A 22,743-nucleotide genomic window follows, 5' to 3' on the forward strand; every position below is an offset into this window, starting at 1 on the left:
GCTGCTTTTGAGTTAGGCCACTGATAAAGCAGCCAGTCAGAACCTCTGAATCCAGTCTTCTGTTATCATGAGCTTGAGTTTCCCTCCCTACTTCCACATTTTTGCATTTACTTCCTAGTCTGAATCTTCAACAAGCTTTTGGTAGGCTCTACTTGGGATAGCAGTTTTCTGACAGGAAGAAAGATGTAGTCTCAAGCAATGACTTTCTAGTGTGATGAGAAGTGAGAAGATGTAAAGGAACTGTTACATCACAGCCTGAACTGATGATGGAGCACCTGAGGAGAGGAAGTAGCCGACCCAGGAAGAACAGGTGTAAGCAGTTTACCTGTGTTTCCCTTATGACCAAGGGTCCACCCCTTCCTGGGCTTGTTTAAGGGCTAGCTTCTGAAGGGTTGAATGTTTTCTGGATGAAGACTATTTCCTGTGAAGATGTAGCTAGAGACTCTCTTTCTAGTGGGGTGAGTCAGCCTTTTCCTATGTATGATTATTGGTGTTCCTAGTGATGCTTCGCATGATATTGTAAAGATCTTATCAGAAGTAATCTCACTGCTTCTAAGGGTCAACAGAAGGAATGCATCTGAAGTATGAATTTCCATCATAAACCTGGTCCCATGCTGTAGAAGCATCCTAATAAAAGGAAGAGAGTAAGATGAAAAAGTGGTGGTACTTACTTCTGAATCTTTAGCTCCCCACCATTATGGCTTGCATTCTCCTTTGCCCTGAGACTTACTTCCAATTCCTTCTTCCTCTCTGTCCATCGCTCTGTCAACATGCTCAGTACACTATGTTTTCTGTGATTATGTTAGTACCTAATCGTCCTGCAACCAAGGACCAGCAGGGTGTCTTATCCTTTTACTCTCAGCTTTATCTTGCATGGGTGTGTGTTACTGAAGGGTGAAAAAGTGCAGTAGCAGCTAGTACTGTTTCAATTTGGAAATTAAGGTAAAAGTCAGCTATGGCTGAAGACTTTGTAGATAGTTATATGTGATTCTGTAAGAATGCTCCAGGTTACTTGTTCTCTTTTTGGCAGACTGTAGGTAACGTTGAATGCTTGAATCTTCTAAAAAATCTTTGCAAAATTTTCACCCTCTTGACCAATTTGTAAGTAAGTTTACTAGAAAGTTCTTACTGCAAGAGTTTGAAGTCAGGATTGGAAAAATCATTATCTTCTTCTTCTTCACTCTTCTCCCTTTACTACACGTGTGTAGTCAGAGCTGCCACCAACGTTATTAGTAACATTTCATTTTTAACTATGCATTTGAGAGGGAAGAAAGGGAGGTTCTGGCACTGAATCTTTGAAATCTACGCAGAGCTTTGGGTCTCTTGGCAGAAGATGTGCATTTCTAAGGGGTCACAAATTGAAATTGTCAGTAGAAAGCTTCCCCTCTAAAAGAAGAAACTCGAAATAAGTGTTTTTTCAAATTCTGATTTATTCAAAAATAGAAGAAAATCTCAGGCTTCAGAGCTTGTGGACTGAGATCAGGCTCATTGAGAAGTGAGGCCTTTTCAGCAATTTACTGCATTGTACTGTTTTTTGTAGAGTTTGATACTTGCCCTTTATGGACTCCTTACTGCATAGATTCATCTCCTTCCACCATCTCCTTGTTTGTCCTTTACACAGCTTGAGTACTTGGGGGAACAGCTGGATTACAACCCTGGAGACTTGCAGGGAGAAAGGGACAGTGTATTTGATTGATTTAGCAGCAGAGAGTTTGATGAGATTCTACCAAGAGTCATGCTATAGAAGAAAGAATCCAAGTGGAGGCGTAGGATTAGTTCTGTACACTGTTCAGATCTATCCAGTAGACTCAGGGACACCAGCTGCACTCACAGAAACCCATCTGCTAGCCTCCTGGCTCCCCAGAGAGATCACTAGGGAGTGTGGCTCTGTTATGTTTGTTCTCTAATGTTGTATGCTGCTTAGCTTGCCAGTTTGTTGCTTATCACTTTGGTTGGTTTTTTAAGTAATTGGTGGCTTTTGACCCTCTGCATTGGATGTTCACATGATCTATCAACACCAGTAGACTGAGCAATCAAAAACCCTCTAGCAAGGTCAGTGTGGCTCTCCCTTACCACCTGTCTGTGAAACCAGCCCAGATGGGCTGCTATCAGCACAATTATCTTCAGAAGTGCTTTCTCTACTCCAGCTGAACTGTTCTTGTTTTCTCCCTCACTTCTGGGTGTGAACACGAACCAATGGGGAAATCAAAACAGTAGCTTTGACTGTAGGTCTGCCTGCAGCATGGAACCCCACTCTGGGGAAAGGTCTAACATCAAAACTATTTGTTTTCCAAGAGATCCAAAGCAGTAATTTTTTTTGATTTTTTTTCAGATTGAAACAAAGATTTTATGTGAATGTTTGAAATGAAACAGACTCGTCCAAATGGTTCAAAGTTGTCATCATCTCTCTTTTCAGCTTGCAGCCCCATAGCTGGGCTCTCAGCAGCCCTGGTTGCCCTGGCTCAAGCAGGGGTCCTTGGCTTCCAGGCTTCCTGCCAGGAAAATCTTTATTGTGGAGTTAGGTTAGCTGGAGTTAGGTTTGCCAGGCCCTCAACACTGCTCACTGATCAGGTACACAGGAGAACTTGTGAGTAAATGGGTTGATTTCTTCCAGAAAATTCAATTAAGAAGGTACATTCCTGTGAAATAGTTTGATTATGTTAAACTGGCATTTTTCAAATGGAAAAGTGTTCTATCAAAAATCTTATGTCCAGCTCTGCTTATTAGTGCATCCATCCATAAACAAGAGGTAGGTCATTCTGGAGACTACATTCCAGACCTGTAATTGAAATGCCTAAGTCCTTTCAATCAAGGGCAGGACACAGACTAACAATTCAGCATCCAGCTCCACTTTAGTACTTGTGTGTTTTCTGCAAATGCAAAATCTTGTGAGACTCCTGCAGGACAGGGACTGTTTTACCCACTAACAGTTTGATACAGAGATGAGGTGTGGGGCAGGGAAAAACTTGTTCTTACAGTGTGTTATTGGGAAGCTCTGCAGGAGAGCTTCCAGTCCTGACAGCTCTCAACATCAAATGTGCCAGCTTACAGAAACATTCCCATAAGCCAAGTGGATCAGTGCAGTATTCATGTTACAAGATACAAATAGAGTTCTGTTATAACTCTGTTGGAACAGATTCATACCTGTTCTGTTGTTGGTTTGGTTTTGTTTTTATCAAAATAGTGGCCTCAGAAGATTATAGGGTAGCAGTTTGCTGAGAGGCTGGGGAGGAAAAGAGGAGATCCTACCAATGCTTATAAATGTCTGAAGGGAAGGTGTCAAGAGGATGGGAGTGGGCTCTTGTCAGTGGTTCCCAGTGACAGGACAAACAGCAATGTGCACAAACTGGAGCACAGAAAGGTCTGTGTGAATATAAGGGAGAAATTCTATACTTCGGAGGGTTACAGAGCGCTTGAACAGGCTGCCCAGGGAGGCTGTGGTGTTTCTTCTGGAGATATTCAAAACCAACCTGGATGCTTTCCTCTGTAACTTACTGTAGGGAACCAGCTTTAGCAGTGCTGTTGGACTAGATGATGCTCAGAGGTCCCTTTCAATACCTATGATGCTGTGATTGTGCTTTCCTATAGAAAGCAAAAATTGTTTATCATTGTTCCAATAATACCAGAATCAATTTCAGCAGCAGCGTTCAGAGATTGTAAACTACTGCAGGCTTTTCTGAAAGTAGAACAGTTAGGAAGAGGTAAATGCTCTTTCAAGGAGTATAGTAATAATAGTTTATGTAGTATCAGATATCAGAAAATCCATATGATGGGAGAATTTTGCAGAGAGAGGTAGAGAAACAAAAAGCTTTAGTAAAAACTCTAGCCATATGGAACGCTTCAAATGCATACTGAATGTGAGTCATGAAAGCTGGTGAACTCCAAATTGCTGTAGGTTGCCACACTTCTTCAGTTCTGGTATCTGTGAACAACAAGGTGAAAGTCCTGGAAGGAAATAGTGGATGTAAGCCTTCTGAAAGTCACAGGAGCATTTTTTTTTTTAAATAACAGACATGCCTGGAAGAGCAGCCCCCTCTTTCTTCAAAGGTTCTTCACAAAGACTTCTCATGACAACAGCTGGAATGGGATTTTTAACAGTATTCAGCAACAGTTGTCTGCTCAGCTGAGGGCTGGAATTGTTTGTCACGCACTTGCCATCAAAATCACCCCTCAGTACTGAATCCCCTGCCTGATTCTCTCACTACCTGCTGTTGTTGCTTACTGTTTCTGCACTCTCCATTGGAACTGGATCACACGCTCTCTTGTGATGGTTCCAGGTCAAGAACTCGAACTGGAATCAAGAAAGACTGAGTGCGCAGTCACTGCTACATCCTGTTCAGCTCTGTGTGTGTGTGTGTGTAGTGAAACTGTTTTTGACTTCTCAGATTTTGTGCTGCACCAGTTAAGAGCAGCATATGAATATCTCACAGGTGCAGGTAGACTTTGCTGTTAAAAGCACTAAGACCCAGCAATTTCGAAGGTACAATTGAACAGACTGTAAGGTAAAAGGCAAATTCTTAGTTGAGACTGCAAAACAGAGATGATGAGCAGAGTAGTTCTGTTACTTGCAATTTTTGCATTGATGCAAGCTGTTACTATTCTTACTTAGTGTCATCTTAGAGGCTCTGCAGCAAATGTAAACGACTGCTGACAACTGGTAGTTACACCAGTCCTCTAACAGGTCACTAAGTGTGAAGGCAATTAACAAAGGAGTCCCTTAGTTTCCTCCTACCTGGGAAGGAGAATGAGAATAGAGATCCTTTAGCTGAGAAAATCCTCAATCCCTCTGTATGAGAGGTATTGCTTTCTGAGGATAAAAATGTAAATGGGTTTTGGTTAGCATGAAATTGATGATTTCTAATTAAGATTTACTGGCTGGTCTGCTGCTGGAGATCAAGCCACTTAGTTTGGTACAACTGCATTTTAATTAAGTTTTTACATGAGCTTTAAGTGGTGCATAAGCCTTGAGTTACTTTAAATTTCTATTGTAGGGTATATTAGTGTAATGCTTCTTACAATGAAGCAAAGTTTCTGTTTAGGAATCAGGGCTATGCAGTATGTCCACATTGTTATCTCTTCTACAGAATCCTCGGGACAGCTTTTCTTCCTTTCTGGTGTTCTTACCCCAAAAATTAGAGGTTTGTTTTTTGAGGATTTTTCCCTTGCCTTTTTTTCCTTCCCCCCTCCCTCCCAGCTTATCTTCCAGGGGAGTTATTTTATAAACAGTAATAGGGCTGGGAGGCCTTCCTCACACAGAGAAGCAGGCCCAGTGTAGACTGTCTCCTCCATATGGTAGCATATGTTTCTATGCATTTCCTGATAGAGCAACCATCTCCCTGTGGCATTTGGGCACGGTATAATTATAATTACAGAAGTAGAGTGTTGATAACATTTTGCTGGAGGAGTGCCATCAGCATGACTGTTCTTTGTAGTAGTTGCCATAAGTAACACTGTCCTTAGAGAACAGTCATTGGAAATTCGTGGCCTGCTCTGCACGCCCTGAGCTTCTTTGTGATTTTTATCATTAGTGGTGCCTAGAGAGTAGTCCTTTTGAATTTTGAATATTTAATGTAAGGGAGGTTCTGACCTCTTTGTTTAGCTACGTATCTTCTTGATCACAGTTTGACAAGATTAAATATGACTACAGATTGACATCGCAACTGGATGTACAGACCTCTCTCTGCGCTGATTTACTTGCTCCCTACGTTCTCCCACCTTCTGTTATCAATAAAGAATGTGACAGAAAAGGAAACGAATGCAGAGGTGTATCTCCTTTAAAAGTTATGTCCCCTGCAGAGTGTTCACAGAATTGTAGGGGTTGGAAGGGACCAGAGATTGAGTCCAACCCTCCTGCCAAAGCAGGTTCCCTACACCAGGTTGCACAAGTAGGTGTCCAGGCAGGTCTTGAACATCTCCAGAGAAGGAGACTCCACAACCTCCCTGGCTTCCCTGCAATCAAATCCTCCCGTGTTTTTTGACTTCCTATGCAAATGGGATCTTGTGATTATGGTAGGTTATGCAAGGACCAACCAGACTGATATATGAAAATATGATGTGTATCTGTATGTGTGTGTGTGTGTGTATATATATATATATATATATATATGACAATAAGTCTGTCTCAGAGAGTACCCAAAAGCAGAGTTTCAGAGAAGAGTATGGAAAATACAGGGTCACTACTGATGAATAGAAGAGGGCAAATTTCATTTTACTATACGGGTTAGGGATTATTACTTTATCCACTTTACACTGTTTACAGTAACCTTATATGTACTGTTACCTGTGCAAGTGTCCTGTAGTCATTTGAGCATTCTGTCTATTGGCAGCAGTAGAAGTGAGTCTCAACAGTTAGTAATACAGTGGTGAAAATATTTCCTGATTCTGTCTTCCTGTTCTGCACTTGTAAAGTTCTTTCTGTGCTTGCACAATTCTCAGTTTCCAGCAGAGCTGCTAAGGTGTGTCTGTAAGATCTGTGAAGAGAGAAGGTCAGAGCCAGGCTTGAGTCCTGAATCTGTAAGGCCATGCTGTGCAGAACAGTGATGGCTTTGTTTTTTATTTGCTCACCCAGCACTGAATGCTCTGGGAATGTTCCTTCTGATGCTGAGGTAATGATAAATTGAGAATCCTTGAATATATTTTGCTGTCCTATTACTGACAAAGACAATGGCAGCTTGTGCTTCATTTTACATGTGTACTGGAAGAGGCTTTTTGTATGCTCAGGAGATGTTTTTCAGTTTCAAACAACCTGTGTATCACATCAGAGCTGGAAAGCCCAGATATTCTGGATAGCATATGGGTAGGTGGAGTGGCAAAGCAGCATATGCCTACTCTGTATGTGATTTGGATCAGAATTCTACCTCAGGGCAGCAACTGTTTTGACAGCTTGTTAGGTCTGAATTTGAAGAAGCCATCAGGTCAAAGTATGGCTTCAGGTCCCAAGTTTGCATTCTCTTTTACCTTCTGACTGGGTCGTTGCTCAAGAGGATCAAACCTTACCAACTCTTTTCTGAAGGTAGAGATAGATGTAGAGACGTTTCTGTTGATCATTTCTTTCTGCAATATTAATAATGTTTTCTCACTTGTTCTGCATGCTCATCCTCAGAGACTTGTATTTTCTGTGTGGTAGGTACATGTGTGGTGGTGGTGGATGATAATCATAGAGTTTGTGTAAATGTTTCCCTTTATCCCCTAGCCCTCTTAAAATTCTAGGAACTGAGCAAATTAACTTTAGGGAAAGGATATGGTTGCAATCTCAGGAACAATAGAACAAGAAAAAAACAAAAAGCTTGGAAAGTATAAAATACTTGATTATTTCAGAGTATGTCAGTTCCTCAGAAAAGTCCAGGGGCATGTGAAATTCTGCGTTTTTCCAAGCAAAAGCACTGGGATTTGTGAACCCAGAAAGAGGAAAAACAGTGTTTTGGGGCTGTCTGTTGGGATGTTCACTGGGAGGGTCAGGAAAAGCAAGGTCAAATCCTCTGAGTGTTCTGTGGCTGCAAAGCAGGAATGCTGGCATGTTTGGAGCAACTGGAAAAGCAGTCTCCGCTCCCACCCTCCCCCTCGTTAGTGTGAGCCGTTGGTGACAAACAGCCCTGCTGCCCCACCACCTGCGCTCTGCTCTCCTGATGTGATGGCACACTGGAGTGCGTGGGCTGCTGAGCTCTCTCTGGGGTGTATTTCTTGGTCAGAATTTGGCAGTCGCAGAGGTACAGAGAGATTTCCGGCTTTTCTGACCTTGCAGTCTCAGGAGGAAATACAGTGGAGGGAAAGATAAAAACAAGAAGGGATCAAATGAGGTTTTCTCAAGGCAGAGCTTCTCTGCCTTGAATTGGTGCAGTTAGAAGAATGGGAGGAAACTGCCTTTGAGGGCTGCATGAGAGGCAGGTTTCTATTAATAACCTTGTTTATGTGATCCTGAGGCATTGTTAGGAGGAATTTTTGCAGCCTGCAAGTCTCTTCTCCTGTTGCTTGGAGTTTACCCACCTCCAACTTTGTTTACTCTGAACAGGAATTTTAGGGAAAGCTTTGTCAGGAGGAGACTGCCTTTGTGCCCCCTTTTCCTCAGCCCTTGGTACCCTCTAACGAGGCATGAAAACCCAACTTTGCATCATAGATAGTCCGAGAATGGCCTCCCTTTTCAGGCCATGGTCTTAGCTGGGGAGAAAAATTCTCTCCCTTCCTCTGCAGAGCAAATAAATGTTGGCTTGTAATTGCAAAAGCCTTTCCGTGCCACCTCTCCTCTCACCTGTGCTATTCTCAAGTAGAATTTCCTTTGAGCTCTCCCTGCTTGTTCCCAGCGCAGCAAACAAGCAGAAAAGAATTGTGCTTGTTTGTTCCACGTCCTCACGAGCTGCCATTGTTTGAAGCAGCCGTGGACAAAGGCTTGAAGAGTTTGTGGGGGGGAGGGGGGGGGGAAAACAACACACAAAAGAACATTCAACCAAAATCTTTGACAAAATGGTGGAGTTGAAAAGTATGTTGTTAAGCAGTGATGTATATTTCTTTTATTGGTATGTTATAAAGTTATCAATTAGGACCGTCTTTAGCTGTCTCAAAATAAGGCATCTGTGATGAGCTGCCCTGATAACCCTTTATTTCCCTCTTTCTGTTCTTCCCCTTATCAAACCAGTGCTGGTTCCAGATATTTTCTGGCGATTGTTGTTTAGGAGCCCGGGATTGCCTTCTATAACTGATGTTGTCAGACCAATGCTTCCAAGTCAAAAGGGGATTTAACCCTTCCCAATAAGAGCCTGAGGGGATGTCAGGGTGTGCTGCAGCTCTTAAAGTATCGGAGCTTGGCAATAGGACTGGAATATTAAAGCAGTTACTGAAGAACTTTTGATCACAGCTGGAGTGAATGGAAAAGATATTTACCTTCATGCTCCTCCGATGGGAGAGCTTTCCTGCAGGGTGACAGATTACTTTGTTTGGTTTTGGTTAGGTGGTTATTGTTGCTTTTTAAAAAAAATCTGTTATATTTTCTTGATCTTTTCTATATTAAATGAAATGGACGACTACATTAATTCAGACATGCAGCTCCCAGCAGCATTCCCATAGCCACAGTGATTTCTCTTTGCATTAACATATCTGTGTCTAAAGCTAGGCCACCTCAGCAACTGACAGTACAATGTACTGTATAATTTAGCAGAGAATAGAAACGGAACAAAACAAAGAACTACAGTATGGGGAGGAAAACATGTCAAGTAAAGCATTTTAAAATATCACCTCTTCCCTGAGATCCAGCAAAACAAAAACCCACAAGCCCTACGATCTGCTCACAGCCCAGCAGCCAGCAACCTTGTAAGTCAATGTCAGTTTGAAGCTTACTGATAGCAGCTTCCCTGCGGTTTTGAAAAATTCCCAGATCCAAAAACTGAAAGGATCCCTCTGGGAGCTGAGGTGGGACCTTGCTTAAAGGGGCAAATGTGCTGTATAAGGTCTGGTGAGCAGACTTGATACCTGCGATTTGGTGTGGTATGAGAAGTGTGGTCTGGGTGATGTGAACTGAAGGCAGACTTACAAGCGTAGCTGAAATCATACAGTAAAGCAGTGGTTATCCCTCCAGCTGCAGCCAAGACAAAAGTTTTTTTCCAAGGAATATAAATGTCTGGATGATATCCTTGGTTCAGAGTGGCAGGTGAGGTGGGTGGCCGATAGCTCAGGAATTCCTCACAGTAACACTTAATATTATTTTAGGGCATATCTGCAAAGCGCTGCAGTGCCTGAAGTCTCAGGGTGTGCCCTCCTGTGTGCATCCTAGGAATCCCTGCATCCTAATGGAACTGGCCGGCTGGAAGGATTACAAAACCCCATTCTGTATGACCTTTGCTGTCTTCTGCTGCTGTTCTCTGTGCCTGGGCCCACAGGGAACCTATAGGAAAACCCTGCCTTCCCCCAGCTAGTAATGACTAAGTGCTGGAGGCGCTTTCCTGTGTGTATTGACACTACGGCTTTTGAAGCTGTAGCTCCCACAGTGCATGAAGACTGTGTCCCACTCTTTGATGCCAAATGAAGGCCAGGGTCACTGTATTTGACCTCAGTAACTCAAGGTTTGGAATGGAACAAAAAAGTCAGTAACCACTGGAAGTGGCTCTCAAGATCTGATCCTATGTAATACAGCACTCCATGAGAAGCGCTTCCACTGTTGCCAGAGCAAAAAAGTGTGACAAATAGTGTGGACAATCTCAATCCTTCACAACAGAGAACTGGGACGTGTGTATCTGTAGAGCAACTTAACCATAAAAATCTCTTAGCCCATCTGTAAATATCTCCCTGTGTGATGAAATTGCTGTTGCTGGTCTCATAACGATGTGGAGAGCCATCTGGCAAAATCAGGATGAGTGGGATTTGATCCGTTTTTTTTGCAAAGGAAATGTCCATCCAGCCAAACTCCAGGGTGTTTTTAAATTATTTCATATGGGAGAGGGCTGTGAAGGCTTCTCTTTTCCAGCTTCTGGTACAGTAACCCAGCAGTGCTGATTTTCATTTCTTGAATCAATCATTCTCATGTGGGTGACAACACTTCCCTGGGCTGAGGTGTTATGCCATCACATTTTCCACAAGCCAACATGCAGACACAAAGAGTTTGGATTGCTGGCCAAGTGTTGAACAAGAAGATCAGCAGGTCTAATGTTGAGATTATTGATATTATTTTAAAGTAGTCTAGTAAATACAGTCAAATCAGCCCTGTCATCTCATCAGAGCAATCAAAACAATCATTAAAGCTTAATAAAGCTGAGTGATTCATCTCTTGCTGTAATATTTTCAAATAATTATCCTACTTAAGGTTTCAGCTTGAGAGTGTAAAATCTAGGTGGATGTGAGGAGAAGGGCTGAATTGTAATTCAGTGCCAACTCCTGCTCTCACTGTCTCCTAAATTTTGTACTTCATGTTCTCATTAAGTCTGCCTTGCGTTACTGAGGGTTTCAAGCTTATTCTGGATGAAAACTGTGGGTGTTCAAGCAGTTGCAAAATTCACATGGATGGTTGGACTAGACAGTTCATAATCCCATTTCCAATGAACCTCCATCAAACCATGCTCTGTGTGTGTGTGTGTGGGGGGGGGGGGGGGGGGGAATGTTCAATCTGCAGTGCTTCTGGGGAATCTGACAGCTCCATCACACACGCAGTGATGCAAGGCACAGTGATACACAAAGACACACAAATGTGGAAGCCAGCCAAGTGCCACCTAGAGTGTAGAATAATGGAGATCTTCTCATTTATTCTGTCTGGTAGTTGTTTGCTTCCAAATGTTGATTAAAATTTGGAACAGCCTCCAGCCCAGAAGAGGATGTAGTGGTGCACCTTGATTCTGGTATGGCAGATGGTGACAGCAACTGCTGTGGTGTGTTTGATTAGATGTTTCCAGAGCCTCAGCTTGCTACATTGCTTGGCTGAGTCTTTCTTCATGAATATTCACTTCTGAAAGAGATTTATTTAGAGGAGGGAATGCATGGCACAAATAACTATGGTCACCAGAAGAAAGGAGCTTAAAAGCAGATCCTTATTTCTATTGCAAAGGCAACCAGAAAAAGACTCAGCAGGTTAGCCATTTTATGTGCTCGTTAAATGAAAGGCATTCACCGTGAGCTGCAAGTGTTCACAGTTGCATGGGTTCAGCTGATATACACTCGTTTAAGCTGTAGTAACTAATTTACTTGCAATTGTTTCTCCAAGCCATAAATCAGAGCCTTTCAAACTGTGTTAATGCCATACCCTCCTTTCCCTGGCATGGAAGGAAGGGCCAAGACACTGATTTATCAGAGGTGGGAAAACATTCTTGGCTAAATATGAACTAAATATGAACAGTGGAAAAAGTACACATTAGTTCTCAGCTAGGCATTTCAGCTTTTTCCTGGCCCAAACAGGAGTTGAATTAGTAAGAAACTTGTGTAACTTAGTAAGGAAGTTGTCATGTGCTCAAAATACGCTTTCCACATTTTTCTTGCTGTGTTAGTTTTTATCCCTGGTGAGGGATCATTGTAGTGTCCCTGTATTTATCTCGTTCACAAGGAGATTGTGGCCAGAGGAAATCCCATGTGCTTTCTCTGTGCCCATACTGTAACTATATTTCGTGTAGAGAATCTATTGGTAAGATGAACTTAATGACAGTGAATGTCCATGCAGTGTTTACCTAGTAGTAGGAGCAGCCATCTCAGTACAGCCTAGCCAGCTTATTTGCTCCCAGCCACTCCAGAGTGGGAGAGTCAGGCATGTGGTTACAGTGTTGAGTATATATCAGACTTACAGCAGCAAGCCTGGCTACTGTGATAATCATTTTAACATATGAGCACTGAGAAGCGACTCCTTCAGAACCCACCTCAGCCATTCTGCTGTCACTGAGGCACTGGCTTGGCAGGGTGTGATTTACCACTTACAGCTCTTTCCCTGCATTGATGGGAAGTGATTCAGAACAGACTTGCTCTCCTCTGAGTGATGTAGAGGAAGTGTGTTTGGAGAAAACAGGCACCTCCTCATTGTATTTCTTGATGGCTCTACAAAAATTGAACAGCCTGTGAAAAGTGTTCCTCTAAGAATGAGGGAGGATTTGGCTTTTAATCATCTCTGTAAGGTGCTGTAAGTTGCTAGCACAGGCAGTCAGATATACCTGTATTTCCTAGGAAAATCAGAAAATCAAATATGAAATATGTTCCTGGGAGAGGTGTGCATCTATTCTTCTATTCCAAGGTTGTGTCCTGACTGTGGACTGGTCTGACAGTGCTGAAATCTACTTCTCTCTCACAGGAAGATGTACTCCTTGGCTCTTAGCTACAGAACCTTATCTTTCACCAGGGAGAAAACATACAATTATTAACACTGGAAAAGACCTCTAAGATCATCTAGTCCAACCACCAGCCCCTCCCCACTATGCCCATTAACCCCTGGCCCTCCATGCCATATCTACAAGTTTCTTGAACACCTTCAGGGATGGTGACTCCACCACTGCCCTGGGCAATGTGTTCCAATGCCTCACCGTTCTTTCTGAGAAGAAATTTTACTAATATCCAAACTGAACTTCCGCTAGCATGACTTAAGGCTGTTCCCTCTCATCTTATCACTACTTACTCATATATAGGGAATTAAGTAACACTTAACTCATTACTAGAAAGCTTTGTGATCTTTGTGATTCTTTTTTTATTTGTATGGCATGTGACTGCTAACTAGCCAGAGTAATATCTGTTCTAGACCATCGAAAGGTTTACTCTTCATTTTCAAAGGTAAGAAGTAGCTAAGACCAGCTCAGGGTGGTGGCCCAAAATCAGAACATAGGATAAGCTTCTCGCTTCTTACTCAGTAAGGGTGTTTGCTGGGTGGCTTGTGCCTTTCTATCTTGATTTTTTTCAATACGATAGAAGAAATACACAGCAGCTCCTATAGTTCTGACTTGGCAGTCCTTGCACATTTTGCTTTCTGATCTCTTACCAGGAGATAGAGCAACTTGTTCAATTAAGATAATGATTTTTATTGGGAGCTGGGTAGAAAACTCCCAGAGCTTGGAGGCTCAGCAGGAGCAGCAGCCTCCTTCCACCCTGATAACCACCATGAAGGAGAGAGATCCCTGACCTCGGGGTTCAAGTGAGTGCATCATGCACAATTCCTGGAAATTGTTGGCTGACAACAGTGAGGTAGAGCAGAAGAATTCCTGCCCTTCAACCAGAACTGCACCCCATGATGTTGCCTGGTGTTTCAGGAAGCAGAGACAGCTCTGTGTGAGGCCAGAGAGTTTGCTCAGACATTTCCATAAGAACAGAACTGTGGAACTGTGTGCTTAGTTCCAATAAGAGATGAGATGAACAGTGCTCCTTTGCCTGCCTCTTCCTGTATTCCTAGCTTCCACATAGTGCCTGTTTATTTGACACAGTCTAGAAAACGTAAACAGTTAGTTTAAAATTAGATAGAAAACCTCTAGGGGACTGAAGAAATAGAAATGCTGTAGATGGTTGGGCTTATAATATATGCTCATTTATTAAAGGAGGCACAAAGACGAATGCGGTGGGTTGTTTTTCACTAAGTGTGTGTGAATAATGTGATGAAGTGAGATGAGCATGATATGCCACTTGCCAGCAGTTTGCAGAGACTGCTCACTCTGGTATGCTACAAACCAGCTATTTTCAGCTGAGGGGAGAGTTGTGCACTGGCCTGTGGTCTGTGAATACTTTTGTACTGCTCTTTTGTACTGCTCTGGCTCGTCCCCAGCTAACAGCTAGGCTCTGTATCATTGTCATTTCCTGACTGATGCTTCATCTCTTTTGGGGAGAGGGGCAATAGTCCTCTTCAGTGAAGCATAAGGAAGAGAATCATAGTACGCTGCTTAAGACTTCTAGAGGACACAGTATTACAGGGAATAAACTAATTGAAATTCCCTGTCACTCAGCACCTCTGTATCCAATCGACTACACTGGTCCCAAAGACCTTGCCACCTTTAACTGCGAATTGATAAGAAGAGCAACCCAAATGTAATTCCTAAACTGAACATGCATGGAAGAGTGACTCTGGAAAGAGTAAGCCTGCTAGGCTGGAGCTGTACAGGCAACTAGGGAAGTAAATGTGGCCCCTCGGAACTCCCTTTGGATTTCCTCTCACCCAACCCCACAAATATAATGGCATGTTAGTGGCAGGGAAGCAGTAAATAACTGTATTCCACTCTGGGCTCCAGGCTGCAGCAATCAGACCCTTGGGAATTTTGACTTCTCCTCCAGCTCAGCTGAAAGAATTACTGCAGCAGACTTGAGGGGGTTCCGCTTCATATCCCAGCTCCCTCGCCTCCCTAATTACTTCCATGTGTATTTGTGCAAGGCCGCGTGTTGTCGGGGGTCTGCAGGTGGCACAGTGACCTTTGGGATGGAGGTGGGTTTCCATGCTTTGCCATATGTTGCACAAATAAGCCAAGCAGTCAGAAGGTAATTGTAAGCATGGAGGGCCAAGAAATCTCTCTGCACAGTGACTGATGGATTCTGTTTCTCTGTCCTCGCTTCCCCCTTTATGCTTTCTCCAGCTGTGAGAGAAGAAGGAATTTCTGGCCTTAGATTATAATGTTTAATTAAAAAGAAAAACCTTCATGCAAAGATAGCTTGTTTCTTTGGCTTTGATGTTGGTGCCTGTGGGAAATAGATGAGTTGGAACAGCATGCTGGGTAACAAAATGTAAATGAGCGCATTCTCCCAAGTTGTTCAAATCTCAGAACCAGATCCGTGCATTTTCTGAGTTGATTCTATTGCACTCAGTGCTGACTGTTTTTTCATGCAGCTCCTTCAGAAGGCCTTCCCAAAGGAGTTTTGGAGCCTATTTTTCCCTGCAGGGAGGCTGTGCAGGGAAAAAAATGCAGCAGTTCGTGCACGAACTTCTCGTCAGTGAGCCCAGAGATCCCCCAGCACTGTAGTGAGCCTGGGGCTCGGCAACCATCTCTTTCATTTGTCTAATGGCTCTTTGAGTGTGGTTTGGTCATGCAATGGAATATTCCCCCTTCATTTCTGCCTTTTATCATCTTAATCTTTTGACAGTTAAAAAAAACCCTGACTTCTGCCTTTGATGGAATAAACCATGTGCCTCCTCAGGGCTATGTGCATCCTGCCTCCTGGCTTCATTGGATTTGAATCTCCCTGCAATGACTGTGTGCCCTGGTAGTTGTTTGCCTCCTTCCTGGTGCTGGGTTGCCACAAAGAGGCTGCAGGAGAACCCCTGCTATGTGTCTCAGTGGGCATGGCCCATGGTGCTCTGCTGCCTGAATGTCATGTGGAGGAAGCCTGAGAGGACAGGTTGTGCTGGGGACAGTTGATTTTACATGGCCAGCAGCCTCTGGAGGACTTCCAGATATGGGGTCTGTACTGTCTCTGTCAGTGTAGGTGCAGCATGTGTGGCTGTGAAGATCTGTCAGCAGGATTCATTTCATCTCATTGTAGCCGTGTTCTTCTTCTGGACAAGTCAGGAAGGGAATTCCTCTTTGATGTGGGATTTCTTCTTAGAAGCATGCATCCTATGGCTGACATATAATGCTTCCTGCATCTTCATGTCCAGAGTGGCTGAAATGGTTCAGAGCCTTCCAGGCAGAGCAATATAGTCTCTGCAGAGTGGCTCGTAGAAGTGCTTCTGTGGTCTGTGTTGTTCTGTGCATCACTGTGTAGGGGGCAGATGTTATGAGTCAAGCTTAGGGACATGGTTTAGTGGGCATGATGGTGATGGATCAACAGCTAGACTAGATGATCTGAATGGTCTTTTCCAACCTAAACAGTTCTGTGATTCTAATCTCACACAAGTGAGATCCTTCTTCCCCAGGATTCCAGCTGAGGCACTTTCCCACTTTCCCTTAAGGGCTAAATAGTGGGAAAGTCAGGAAAGAGGCCTAAAGGGCATCGCTGAGCGCTGTAACTATATGATAGAGGCCTTAGCCAGCAGCACTTTATTCTATAGGGTCAGGTTCCCTGCTCACCTTGCAGACCATCTGAGATCCTGGCTGTTCCCTGATTGTATTTGTGGGTAAGCTTAGTCAGAGGGACATGCGCAGAGGAGAGAGTCTGAGTGGATTAGGGTTGTTTCAATCCATTTGTTTTCCAATACACTCTGTTTGGTTTGGGCCATGTGGGGTTTGTTTGATAAAGGAAGAACCATTCTAATTGAATTCACTGGGTCAGCGGCAGTTCACCCAGGGGGGAGGGCAAGGGTTCTGCCAGGGACCCTCTATTGGGCAGGAAGCTACAAAAGCTTGGCCTTTCATCCTGGCAGAACCCAGGGGTCAAATCTGCCGGCAGGTCTCATTGCAGGGGGATGCCCACTGCCTGGGAAACTCCCAGCTCTGTCAAGGCTTTCACCTGGTGCAAGAGGATAATGTGAGCTCAGGTCATGCCGCTGTGCTGCTGGGCCTGCTTGGTGGTGGGGAATAAGGGGCCCAAGGGAGCTGAAGAAATCCACTTAACTGTTTTCAAGCCTGCCCTTTCTCTGTGCAAATCTTATCCTAAGGGGTCCAGTGAGCAGCAGCAGCAGCAGCAGCTGTCCTACAGATTTTCCTGATCCAGCGATTCCATGCTACTGTATTGGTGGCAGGGAAACACAGGCAAACAGGGAAGGCAGGAAGTAAATGAGTGTCTGTGCCATGGAGTGGAACTGGGACCACTGTGACTAGAAGCAAGAAGTGATGCAAATTATTGTTAAAAAAAAAAAAATCATTGAGAAGAGGATCTTTCATTTATCTGCTAGAAATTGCCACAGGCTATGTTCAAGGGCAAAATCTATAGCTCTGTGTCTGCATCATAGTGGGGAATATTCCATCTGCCCTAGTAACCTCTCTTAATAATCTCTACTGGCTCCAGGGGAGGCTGGCAGTGCACACTGAGCACAGCTCTGTCTGATGTGATTGCCCTACAAATGGGCAGTGAGCACAGGAGCAGCGGGAGTCCCTAATTACTTCCACAGAACATAAATCCATGATGGCTTTGACAGCTCCTGGAGTTAAGAGCAGCGTCCCACTGCCTGACGCACCTCATGTCAGAGAACAGCTGGCTGAAATCCCACTTCCATCAGCAATACCACCACTGCTCTGGGAGGAAGGGGAGAAGCAGGAACACACCAACAGTCTGACAGTTAATAGAGAAATTGCCTATCAGCTACAGTGGAACTGGCGTTATGGATCCTGGAGCTCTAATGCTATAGCTGTACCTTTCCTCCTTGGCCAATGATTCATATTTCGTATGTAATATTTCTGCTAAGGACATGATCTGACATAAGCAGAGAGAGTCTTGTTATTGTGGAGTCACACTAGACACTGGAGGTGCTGGTCACCTGGGGACTCAGCTTCATTAAAGTGGTGGATTCAATTAATGCTCAGGACAAATCCTGGAAGATAAGTCATGAGTCTGCGTTCCTTTTCCTCTTCCATAATTACTCTTTATAGTGATCCTGCTAGAGGAAGCAAGCTTTAATGAATGTGCCTGATTGATGAGGAAACCCATTGTGAACGGAAAAAGAACAGTTGCTCCTGCCTACTCTGGGAGCCACTTGGCCTTCCTGTTGTACATGGCCATATTCCAGTGCAAATCCACAGGTCGGGATAAATTGCTTTGGTGTAGGTTTGTCTTGGTTTCAAGAGATATGACAGAGCATTTTGATCTCCCGATGCTGTTGGCAAGATGTTGTTGAGGCACAGTGACATCTACTCTCTGCATACAGGCAGCAGTGCTCACATCATCCAAGTATGTAACTGGTTAGTTGTTTTCTTCTTGCTGAAAGCAATATTGGTAATGTGACTGACAAAATTTCACTAAACCTTGGAATTCATGCAGCCTATTGAATATGTATCTAAATCTTACACTTCGGAATTTTGGATGTATCTCTAATGTAGTGGAATTACTTTAGTCTTTATTGGAATGCACTTTCCTTTGGGTGAATCATGGTAGATTGGCAAAACTGTTAAATGACACTCTGGCAGGAAGTAAAGAGGATAATATTTCACTGAAGGAAAATTACAGGAAATCAGTAGAATGTCTGTTATCTTAGCTGGAGCTGGCATTTGGCCTGGTTACTAAAGATAACACCTTTTTTTTTTCCTCCAAGTCTTGTCACTTGTTTTTTTTATGACCAAGTGTCTTGATTTACCTCTCAGTCAGAACACCTCCAGCCACAGGGCATCACTGGAGTGACTCAGGGCTTCTCAACAGCATAGGCAAGGTCGAATCTTTCAGCCTCCAAGATGAGAGACTGGGGCAAGACTGCTTTTTCCACAGGCAAGGAAAGAGTAAGAGGAGGGGATACAACTGTAATTGCAGACCGAAGGGGAGAACAGTGGGGAACTTCAGCTGCTGTTGCCAGATACCTTAGAGCTCAGGTAAGTGAGGGCTCCACCTGTTTGGAATTATCTCAGGCTCTGCCCCACAGCTATAGGCGCAGTCTCTCATGAGGGTCAGCAGCATCTGAGGAAGCACAGGAAGTCCCTGGGCAGACTGCTCTCATAGCAGCTGTTTTCCTTGTTGCTGTGATTGGCATAACACTGATGCTGGGGATCCTCATTGGGAGTAAAAGAAGAAAATGACATTTGAGTCACAAGTGATTGTGAGATATAGATTTTATTTTCCAAGGCCTAGGAGCTAGAAGCTGCTTGGTTTCGAGGACTGAAAGGGTCTGCCTCCCCCAGAAGGCATGTGCATGGTGTGTTTAGTGATCACTTGTGCTTTTCTAATATATATGTATTTTTAATCAGGCATAGGAGTTTCAGAAACCATTGATTCTGGAGGTGTATTTGTGAGTTGCACCGTGTCTGTCCTTCTGAGCGCTAGGGAAATACTGCTCTTGCTTCACAAAGGGCTGATGGGGTTACTGGGGAGAGTTACTTGTCAAGGGACACAAATTTGCTCTGCAGCCCGTAAAGCAAAAAGGTTATCTCTCCAGCTGATACTCTCGTAAATCAATCTCTAACGGAATCCCTGCTGACTCTGACAGGCTATGGCAAGAGCTTGCAACTTCTCTTGGTGGAAGGGGGAAGTTTCCTCATCTCTACAACAGGCATATCCTGTGACCTTGATAGCAGCTCATCTCAGGCCGCTGGTTTCAAAGAGCTCTGAGGAGGATGTTTTGCTGCTTTGGCATTTTTGCTCGCACTCCTGTATTAAACTCTTTCACCAACTTCCTTGAACTTTTTTCTCTCTGTTGCCATAACGTCACGCGTGCTTCTGGGAGGCATTCCAACTTGCAGTTGCAGAAGTGGGTCACTCCTCACACAGACACATGTGCAATCTGTTGCAGATGCCCAGGCTGTCAGCATAGCACTCAGGGGACCTGAGAAGCACGATCCCAGCCTGTTGCTTTAGAAGATTCACAGTATTGCCAATCTGCATTAACTCTTATGTTTGTTCTCTCTGCCAGTCTACAAAAAGGGGCTTGTAATGATCACCCAACTAAAGACAAATTATTAATTTCAGATGCTGAAGGAGATTTGTGTCAGAGCCCAGCTTTGGCTGGGTGACTTACGCAGAGCTTAAAAGCATCTAGCTCATCTCCCTGCCTCATTCTGCATTCTGTGCCATTTCTCTCACCGCCTCAGGGCAGAATGTTTCAGAAAGTTGGAGCGGGAGTATTTTTATTCATCCTGTTACATGAAGTTAATCTCGTGTAGCAAAGCAGCTGTGTAATGTTTTGTATTAAATCTCATGTCTTCCCTTGGGTGCGATTAAAATTCAGGTGAAGGGGTTTTTTAATTTTATTTTTATTTCCCCACTCCTGAAGTTCTCAAGGGGCCATTAGACTTCATTCTTAATAGCTTGCCATCCCCTTGCCTCTACGGATCTTGCTGCACACCCAACTGCACTGCTCTGACTGATGGAGGGTGAGGGCTCTTTAGCGGCTTGTGCTTACTCTGTGTGTTAGTGAGGCCATTTCTGGCTCAGGTACGGGGTGGCTGCTCCCTGGCACACTGAACACAGCCTTGCTTGGCAAGTTGTGTACTTGCCTGATTACAGCCCTGGAACATCACGGATCCCAGTTGGAAAAAGACCAGCTGCTCTATCAATACCCTGGCCTTCGCAGAAGTGTTGCTTCATTTCAGTGGCTGTTTCCAAGGAAGCAAGAGTTTCTGCTCTCAGCCTTTCTAACACACTATTGCTTCTGCTTGAGATCGGGGTATTCACACCCACTCCGTCAGGTTAAACAGAAAAGCCCCTTTTTTTCTGTCTCTGGCCTTCCTTTCCCTGCTCAGTCTCTCTGCTTTGTGTTCTTCCCTATGCAACCCAAATCAGATCACCTGGAAGAACACTGTGAGAGACCTGACAAGAGTGATTGAGAAGATATTATGGGACACATGAAAGAAAAGGAAGAATTAGTGAAAGTCCTACAGAAAACAGAACACAGCTGGAGACAGTAAAAGAGCCCAGAGAAGAGGAGATGAAAGCTGGAGAGAGTACAGGCTGAGAAGGAGAGATACAGAAAATTACAGACTATTGCAAACTGCATAGGAAAAGCTGACCTGGGGGCTGGCACTGCTTTCTTTTTTCCCCTCTGAACCTCTACTAGAAAACCTGCAACTGCCTTAAAAGCAGTGCTGCAGAAACAGTTTTTGCAAACCCATATTTGATTCTGAACTCTTGAGTCTCAACTCAACTCTACTTCACTTGATTTCAGAAAGCCCAGCTAATTTTTTCTTATCACATTTTTAACTTTCACAGCCTCTCTTGCAATTTGTTATCACAGACAGCATCACAAGTTCCAAACCATGGCATGAAAGGCCACTGAGAGGGACTGGTTATGAGAGGGAGGAGCAGGAAGCATCAGAGCCTCTGCCAAGCTTGTTTCAAGGGTATGCTGGATTCAACATCTAGTGGTCTGGAGGAATATTTTGGGGATGCTTGAGAACAGAATCTGCATTGCCTGCGTTCTGGATACTTCTCTTGTGTAGTTCAGAAAAACAGGAAACATGGAGAAGCTTTTTCTTTTCCTTGCTTTATAAGCTTTTGCAATGTATGTACAATAAGTTAACCCTGGTAGGTAGCTAGGGGCTGCTTAGAGGATGTGTCCTTGGCATTTTTCTTTCATTGAAATCAGTTTAGCTAAACCAGGGGTGAAGTTGGCTCCAACCTACAATAAATCCAGTTATCTCTTCCTGATAGGAAACAGCAGCCAGTAACTTACAATGTTGTTTAGAATATTCACAGCAGGAATCAATCAGATAAGGGGCTTGCATAGTTCCAACCTGTGTTCCACTTAGGCCTACAATAATTCATATTTTAGTTGTAAAATAACCATATCTGTGTAACAGTCATTCTGATAAATGACCCAGTGGAAGGTTTCCATTGTTGAGTAAAGACACCTCATGTCTCAAAAAGCTGCGAGGTGTGATCGCGTGCTCTGATCACAATTTAGGAGCTATGAATTCTAATCTTGATGCCCTCGTGAGGAAATCACCACCCATCCCTGTTACTCATTTGTCCTCACTTGTAAAAATGGTTGGCTAATTAACTAGTGCCTGGTGAAGAATTCACGAGGATTGCTCATTTTATTACTATGTTTTTAAAAATAACTCAACCTAGCCCAAAGTCTGCCCTCAATCCTGATCAACAGCCATTCTATACAGTCATGAGCACTTATCCCACATTCAGGCACTGGACAGTCCTACACTCTGGATTTAATGAAGTTCCATTTTATCTGACAACTGGAGTAACTTTAGGTCTTATCATGCCAAAGATCATTATATCAAGTCTCCCAATTAACTCAGCAGTCCCTAACTGCTAGGGACACTAACTCCTGCAGAACAGGGACTGGTTTTGTTGTAGGACACAACTGAAGAGGTTGGCAGGATGGCTGATTCAGAGTTCTGATGACGTGTTACATGTGCTTCAGAAGGACATGCCTGGATGGGATCATCTCTTGTGTTCAAGGGGAGCCCTCAGCACTTTTCTGGCCAAGGATCCCTTTGTGCACAAAGACGGTGGTAAGATCCATTGCTTCAGATGGCTCTCTGGAGGGAGTCATTTGGGGAGAGGGAAGCTGTGAAATAGTTTGATGAATGGCATCAATTTACATCCCCCAGGAGGATTCCATATGTTTTTAGCAGATGTTTAACAAGTTACAGCAACACAACTGACTGTGTTGAAACAAATTGCAGGGTGACCATCTCGCTGTTGTCAGAAGTGAAGCTTTCAACACTTCCATCTGCCCCTTGGCAGTTACTGCTTTCCTCTGTAGATGTCTGTGAACTATGTCCCTTCAATTTGTCAGAAAAAGCATGAAGAACACTAATTGTCCAACAAAGGGTTATTTAATTGGAA

At 43.8% G+C, this 22,743-nt stretch overlaps 1 long non-coding RNA gene across 1 annotated transcript; it reads left to right on the top strand.

The window, feature by feature from the left end:
* Nucleotides 1-410: 410 nt before the first annotated feature.
* LOC125694554 (uncharacterized) lies at nucleotides 411-21,427 on the top strand. Its single transcript, XR_007377602.1, has 3 exons — nucleotides 411-458; nucleotides 18,715-18,815; nucleotides 19,427-21,427. It is a non-coding gene; the product is annotated as an uncharacterized LOC125694554 (long non-coding RNA).
* Nucleotides 21,428-22,743: the final 1,316 nt, after the last annotated feature.

This window comes from Lagopus muta, chromosome 6 (genome assembly GCF_023343835.1).
Source record: "Lagopus muta isolate bLagMut1 chromosome 6, bLagMut1 primary, whole genome shotgun sequence".
Taxonomy (NCBI): domain Eukaryota; kingdom Metazoa; phylum Chordata; class Aves; order Galliformes; family Phasianidae; genus Lagopus; species Lagopus muta.